The 7,295-nt window shown below is 36.9% G+C and overlaps 1 protein-coding gene across 2 annotated transcripts in view; it reads right to left on the minus strand.

The window, feature by feature from the left end:
* The window catches only part of LOC127008116 (ribosome-binding protein 1-like), a 60,304-nt gene extending 53,644 nt beyond the window's left edge, over positions 1-6,660 (minus strand). For both annotated transcript variants that reach the window (XM_050879724.1, XM_050879723.1), the window contains exon 1: positions 4,901-6,660. The gene's annotated coding sequence lies outside the window, so the exon portion shown is untranslated. The remainder of the gene's footprint in view (positions 1-4,900) is intronic.
* Positions 6,661-7,295: the final 635 nt, after the last annotated feature.

The following is a 7,295-nucleotide window of genomic DNA, read 5'->3' on the forward strand; positions in this document are numbered from 1 at the left end:
CTATAACCTACCTTATCGCCATCTGTAAAATTCGGGTCCGATATTGAATCTTGTGGTCGAAGGAAAGAGGAAAGAAGAAAGGAAGGAAGGTGAAGAAGAGAAGGAGATTGGTGTGAGAGAGAGAGACTGGAGGTATAAAGGAGGGCGGAAGGAAGGGAGGGAAGGAGGGAGGGGCGGAGGAAGAGTTTTTTGAGGAAGGGAAATATGAGATCGAGTAGAAGGAAGAAGAGGAGAGAAAGGAGGAGGAGGAGGAGGAAGGCAGGAGAGAAGAGAAAAGGGAGGAAACTCCGTACACGGAATATGGAAATGAGAGAAAGAGAAAGAGATAGTAACTCAAAAGGAAATGGAAATGTGACCCCCGAAAGACGAGACCAGAATTCAAAACCAAAAAAAAAAAAAAATGGAAAAGGAAAAAAGAGAGAACTGAAAAAACACCCAATCAAAAAAGGAAAGACGAATACGAAAAAAAGAGAAAAGAAGAATGAGAACGAGAGAGAGAGAGAGAGATCTGTCAAAATCATCCGTCAAAAAATTCTCTCGCCCATGACTTTGTGTATTTTTTTCCGACCGTAATTTCGTGGATTTAAAACGAGACCGACGCAGCAACCAACCCGCCCAAGCCCGCCCGCCCGTCCTTTCATCCTCCCGCCCGCCCACACTATCGCCCCCTCCTTCCTCTGAATTCTGCACCTCTCTCTCCCACGTACATCTCTCTCTATCTCTCTCTATCTCTCTCTCTCTCTCTCTCTCTCTCTCTCTCTCTCTCTCTCTCTCTCTCTCTCTCTCTCTCTCTCTCTCTCTCTCTCTCTCTCTCTCTCTCTCTCTCTCTCTCTCTCTCTCTCTCTCTCTCTCTCTCTCTCTCTCTCTCTCTCTCTCTCGTGTTTTTTTCCTTAATTGTCCTTTTTTGTTTCTAGTTGTTTAAATGTGTCTTGTTTGTCTTCAGTTGCTGTTTGGCTTTCACACACACACACACACACACACGCACACACACGCACACACACACACACACACACACACACACACACACACACACACACACACACACACATTCTCTCTCTCTCTCTCTCTCTCTCTCTCTCTCTCTCTCTCTCTCTCTCTCTCTCTCTCTCTCTCTCTCTCTCTCTCTCTCTCTCTCTCTCTCTCTCTCTCTCTCTCTCTCTCTCTCTCTCTCTCTCTCTCTCTCTCTCTCTCTCTCTCGAATGATGATAAACAGCCTTTTGGAAGCTTTGGTAGTCTTATTTTTTATCTTTCCTTCCGCCTTTAACAAGAGAACGAAAAAAAAAAAAATCGGAAAAAAAATGGCTCGCCTGACAATTTCTGGCGATGAGTTACTTTATTTCCCGCTCTTTCCTCTACTTTTGTTTCCCTTCAGTTCGTTTGTTTTCCTTCCTTTTCCTTCCTCTGAGCTCTCATTTTCTATCGTATTTGTGTTATCTTTCTTCACGGCAGTTTTCTTACTGTGCGCACAATTTTTCTTCTTTATTTTTTTTTTTTTGGGGGGGGGGTTCTTTTTTGTTTTATATTGCTTTTCGGTTTCTTTTCTTTTCTTTTTTGTTTTTTTCTTCATGATACTTTCTTATTTTTTTTTCTTTTTTTTCTGTTTTACTTTTCAGTATGCGCACAATTTATCTTCTTTATTTTTGGGGAGTTTTTTTTTTGTTTTGTTTTGATTCTCAGTTTCTTGTTTTTTTGCTTGTTTTTTTCAAGACTTTCTTATTCCTTCTTTTCTTTTTTTTCATATTTTTCTTATCCATATTTTCTCCTTATTTTTTTTCTTCTTATCCTTATTATTTTTTGGTTCTTTTTATTTGTTATTTTTTGTTGGTTAGTTTTATTTGATTTTTTTTATTGATGACACTTACTTCTTGTCTTACTTACTTCTTTTCATTCCTTGTATTTTATCTGTGCTTTTTATTTTTCCTCTTTATTTTCCTTTTTCGACGTATTATTTCATTCATATCGTATTTCTTGCCAGTTTTTCTTCATTCTTTTCCGTCCCTCGTGTCATTTTTTTCTCTTACGTTATTTTTTTCCGTTGTCATTTATTTCCATTCTTGTATTTTTTGTTTTATTCACACTGTTGTTCTTTTCTATTGTCTTCTACCTTATTTTTGCTCCATGTGCCTGTTTTTTTTTGTTTGTTTTTTGTTTATCGTTTGCCTTTTTTCACCTTACTCAGTTTTTCCTTTCTTTTGTTTTCTTTTTTCTTTCTTTTCTTTTTTTCGTGAAAGTGAAAATCCTAAAACAAGAAAAAAATGAAAATGAGAAGCTGATGGGTTAAGGCTTTCCTCCCATATCGTCTATTATCTTGTTTTTTTTCTTACCTAATATCTTCTTTTCTGTTGTATCCACTTTTATTTAACTATCATGTATGTACGTAGGGTGATTTTAGGTTATACAGTGTCCGTAGGGTGATTATAAAACCTTCCCTAATATAGACAGAAAAGTTTATAATGATTGTTTTTTTAACTGATAGTACGATACACCCCCAGCTCACCTTATTTTTCACCTACCAGACCTATTCTTCATTTTTGCTAACATACATTTTCCTTTTTCAAGTTTATTTAATTTATTTTCGTGTCCCTTCTCCCCTTTCCCTTTCTTACTCAATTATTTCAGGCTCTCACAATTCATCCTTTGCTTTTCGTTTTCTCTCTCTCTCTCTCTCTCTCTCTCTCTCTCTCTCTCTCTCTCTCTCTCTCTCTCTCTCTCTCTCTCTCTCTCTCTCTCTCTCTCTCTCTCTCTCTCTCTCTCTCTCTCTCTCTCTCTCTCTCTCTCTCTCTCTCTCTCTCTCTCTCTCTCTCTCTCTCTCTCTCTCTGTTTCTACTGTTCTTCGCCTCTCTCTCTGTCTTCGCTCTTTCTCCTTTTCCTTCTCCCTCATTTCTGTTTCTGCTTTTCCTCCTTCTCTCCCTCTTTTATCTATTTCTTCTTTTCCTCCTCTCCCTCCTTTCTCTATTACTGTTTTTCCTCTTCTTCCTCTTTTGTCAGTTTCCCATTTTCCTCCTCTTCTCTCTTTTCTCTATCTGCTTTTCCTCTTCTTATCTCTTTCCTCTGTTTTTGCTTTTCCTCCTCTTCCTCTTTCCTCTGTTTCTGCTTTTCCTCCTCTTCCTCTTTACTCTGTTTCTGCTCTTCCTCCTTCTCCTTCTTCTATCTATTTCTTCTTTTTCTCCTCTCCTTTTCTCTGTCTTTTTTTTTTCAGTCTTTCTGCCGCCGTAACAACCTGGAAAAAATGATGCAAGGGAAGTAAAAAAAAGGAAGAAATGAGTGGAGATTGGATTTACTGGAGGCTGTTACGGTTTATTGATGTTATTATTATTATTATTATTATTATTATTATTATTATTATTATTATTATTATTATTATTATTATTATTATTATTATTATTATTATTATTATTATTATTATTATTATTATTATTATTATTATTATTATTATCATCATCATCATCATCACTATCATTACTATTATATTTGGTGTTGTTGCTGAGTTTGTTGTTGCTCTTAGAACCCATATTATTTCTACTACTACTACTACTACTACTAATATGTATGTAATAATACCACTTCTACTACTGCTTTTCCTAACGACTCGAGAATTTTTTTATATATATGTCGGCTTAAAACGCAGAGAAAGTCGAAGAACCATCACCATTTTTTTCGATTTCATACATCTTTTTACCATTTTTTATACTAAATATCTGACTTCCACCTCTCTTCCTCACTCTCCCTCCCTCTCCTCCGTTCTTACCTTCCTTCCTTCCTCCCTCTCCCTCCTGCTCTCCCTTCCCTTCCCTTCCCTCCCTCCCTCCCTCCTTCTCTCTCTTCCTTTCCTCCATGTCGTCCAAATTTTGCTTCAATCTAAGACATCCAGACTTTATTTATCGGGAATATATATTTTTCCTTCTCTCTCTCTCTCTCTCTCTCTCTCTCTCTCTCTCTCTCTCTCTCTCTCTCTCTCTCTCTCTCTCTCTCTCTCTCTCTCTCTCTCTCTCTCTCTCTCTCTCTCTCTCTCTCTGTATATATCTTATTCTCTTTTTTTGAATCCAACTCTCCGTTTCTCATTCAGCAATTGTCAGGAAGAAAACAAATGGAAAACGCTTGCTGGAGGAAACCGTCGAGAGAGAGAGAGAGAGAGAGAAGAGTGAGATTGAAGTTGTCATACACGTGGAAGGGCAGAAATAATAACAAAAAAAAAACAAAAAAAAATCTTCCTCTGCCTCGGCCTCGAAAAAAATGGAAAGTGAAAGAGGATAGCAAAGTCAGGGTGAGAGAGAGAGAAAAAAAATGAAGACAAAATGACAAAACGGGTTGCTATCTAAATCTCTCTCTCTCTCTCTCTCTCTCTCTCTCTCTCTCTCTCTCTCTCTCTCTCTCTCTCTCTCTCTCTCTCTCTCTCTCTCTCTCTCTCTCTCTCTCTCTCTCTCTCTCTCTCTCTCTCTCTCTCTCTCTCTCTCTCTCTCTCTCTCTCTCTCTCTCTCTCTCTCTCTCTCTCTCTCTCTCTCTCTATATATATATATATATATATATATATATATATATATCTGTCTGATTATATATCAATCTATCTGCATCTATTTTTCAATCTCAATCTCTTTATTAATCACTGTCTATCTTTACTTCCATCTCCTCTTTCTACCTACCTATCTATGCATCTCTGTCCATCTGTTTATCTATCTTTCTATCATGTTTTCCTTTTTCTGTCTATCTACTTATCCATGCATCTCTCCATCTTTTTATAGTGCTATCTCTCTTTCCATCTACGTATCTTTGAATTCCTCTCTCCATTGATTTACTTATATATCTCTGTCTTATTTCTCTATCCATCTGTCTCCCTATATATCTCTATGTACCTCCTCTCAGTCTAACTATGTATCTCTCGCTCCCTCCCTCCCTCGCTCACCTGCTCAGTCACGGAATCAGCTGAGGAGTGACGCAGGAGGATCGGCGGCCACTCAGAGGGTCGTGATGGTGGTGGCGGTGGTGAAAGTCCTGGGTCTCGTCACTCCAGGTTTCATTACCCCCCTCACTAGTGTTTGCTGTGGTCACTCTGAAATCATAACATGTGTACGGTTGTTTCTTTGCCGCCTTCCTTCTTCCTTTCTTTCTTTTTCTTTCTTTTGTGGGTTTGTTTTTGTGGTTTGTGTTTATGGGATTGTTTTTTTTTATATAGTTCAGTGTTCGTTTTATTGTATTTTTTCGAGTCCCCCTTTTTTCTTTTTTCTACGTTTTCTTTCTTTCGTTTACTGTTCTTTTTTTATTTTCTTTGTTTCACTTAGCTCACCGTTTGACTGTTTTCCTGTAAATTCCTTGTTTGCTACTCTGATCTTCCTTCTCTTTTCCTGATTATTTGTTGTTTTCTTTATTTTTCGTATTTTTATTTCTTTCACTATTCTGATATTCTATTCTGGTATTTTCCTCTTCGCACTTCTATCCCCTTTTCGTATTTTCCTTCCTCTTCCTCCTCCTCCTCCTCCTCATTCGCCTCCTCCTCCTCCGCCTCCTTCGCCTCCTCTCCCTCCTCCCTCCTTCTCCTCCTCCTCCTTCTTCTCTTTCTCCTCCTTGTCCTCCTCATTTCCTCCATCAAGAGCTCTTCTCCGTTTTCTTCCTTTAGTTTTAAATACTTTTCACTTTCGTTCCATTATTTTTTCGACGGATATTTTTTTTTTAGTGTATCCTTCTCTTTCCCTATAGTCCTTTTCATCCCTTTCCTCCTCCTACTTATTTTATTCCTTCTCCTCTTTGCATGACTAATTTTCTCTCCTGCATCACCTACTTCTTGCTTCTCTTTCTCCCCATCTCCTTTTAATTCTTCCTTTTTTCATCTCCTTTTACATTGCCAATTTACTTTCCTTTCCTTCAAGCTTCTCCTTTTCCTTTAATTTCCTCCTCCTTCCTATCTGTTTTTTCCTTTTCCTTTGCTCTTTCTCTCTTCATATATATCTTCCTCCTCCTTTTCCTTCAATTGTTCCTCTTCATTCTCTTTTTCACCCTCCTAATCCCTCTCCTCCTTCTCCTCCTCCTCCTCCTCCTTCACCTCTTCCCATTTCTCCCTATTTCCATCTTTGTCGTCCCTTTCTCTCCCTCTCCCTGTCCTTCCTTCGTTTTCTCGCCGTCTAACTTAATAATATAATCTAACCGTTTTTCAAGAGCCTTTTTAGCGTTTCTTCCACACTCTTGCCCTCAAGTTATTATTATTTCTTATTCATCAAACGTTTAGGTGATTTAATTTGGTATTTTTCTCCCTTTCAACCATTACTTTTAGGTCAAGCCACAGCGTTTTTTTTTTTCTTCGACCTTTTTCATTTTCCTCTCACAGATGTTATTATTAGTATTCCTGTTGCATGATTTTTTCTTCAGTCACTCAATTATTATTATTTTTTTTTTTTACCGAACTTTATACTCGACTCATTTTTACGCATCCAGACTTGTGCTGTTTTTCATTTTTGCTTAATGTGAAGGCTTTTTTATTTCTATTTTTGTATCCCTCTCCGTTTTCTTTCTTTCCCTTTCCAGCAATTACTTTTATATTTTCCCTTTCCTATTTCCCTTTCGTGTTTCTCTCTCTTTCTTCCCTTTTCAAGCAACTATTTTCCCCTTTTCCCTTTTATGTCTACCTCTTCCATTTCCTTCTCTTTCTCCCGCTCTCAAAAAACTAATTATATATATATATATATATATATATATATATATATATATATATATATATATATATATATATATATATATATATATATATATATATATATATATATATATATATATATATATATATATTCTTTTTTCCTGTCTCCCTCCTCGCGTTTCTTTTCCTCTCTTCTCTCCCCTCAAGCAACGACTATTTTATTTATATCTTTTTTCTGTCCTTCACGTTTTTTTTATTGTTGTCTTTCGCGCGAGTAAATTAATTGTTTCTACTATTTTTTTTTCCTTTTTTCTGTCTTATTATCGCCTTTCTTTTCTCTTTCTCTTTCAATCAACTAAGAGCTATGTATCCTTTTTCTGTCCTCCCACCGTTCAGTTTTCTTTTTATCGTCCATCGCGCGAGTAAATTAAATGTTTCTACTACTTGTATATTTCCTTGTTTTCTGTCTTATTCTCACGTTTTTTTTTTTTTTCTCTTTCTCTTTCAATCAACAAAGTGCTATGTCTCCTTTTTCTGTCCTCCCACCGTTTAGTTTTCTTTTTATCGTCTTTCCCGCGAGTAAAATAATTGTTTCTACTATTTTTTATTTTTCCTTTTTTCTGTCTTATGCTCGCGTTTTTTTCTCTTCCTCTTTCAACCAACAAAGTGCTAT

The sequence above is a fragment of the Eriocheir sinensis genome, chromosome 37 (genome assembly GCF_024679095.1).
Source record: "Eriocheir sinensis breed Jianghai 21 chromosome 37, ASM2467909v1, whole genome shotgun sequence".
NCBI classification, from domain to species: Eukaryota; Metazoa; Arthropoda; class Malacostraca; order Decapoda; family Varunidae; genus Eriocheir; species Eriocheir sinensis.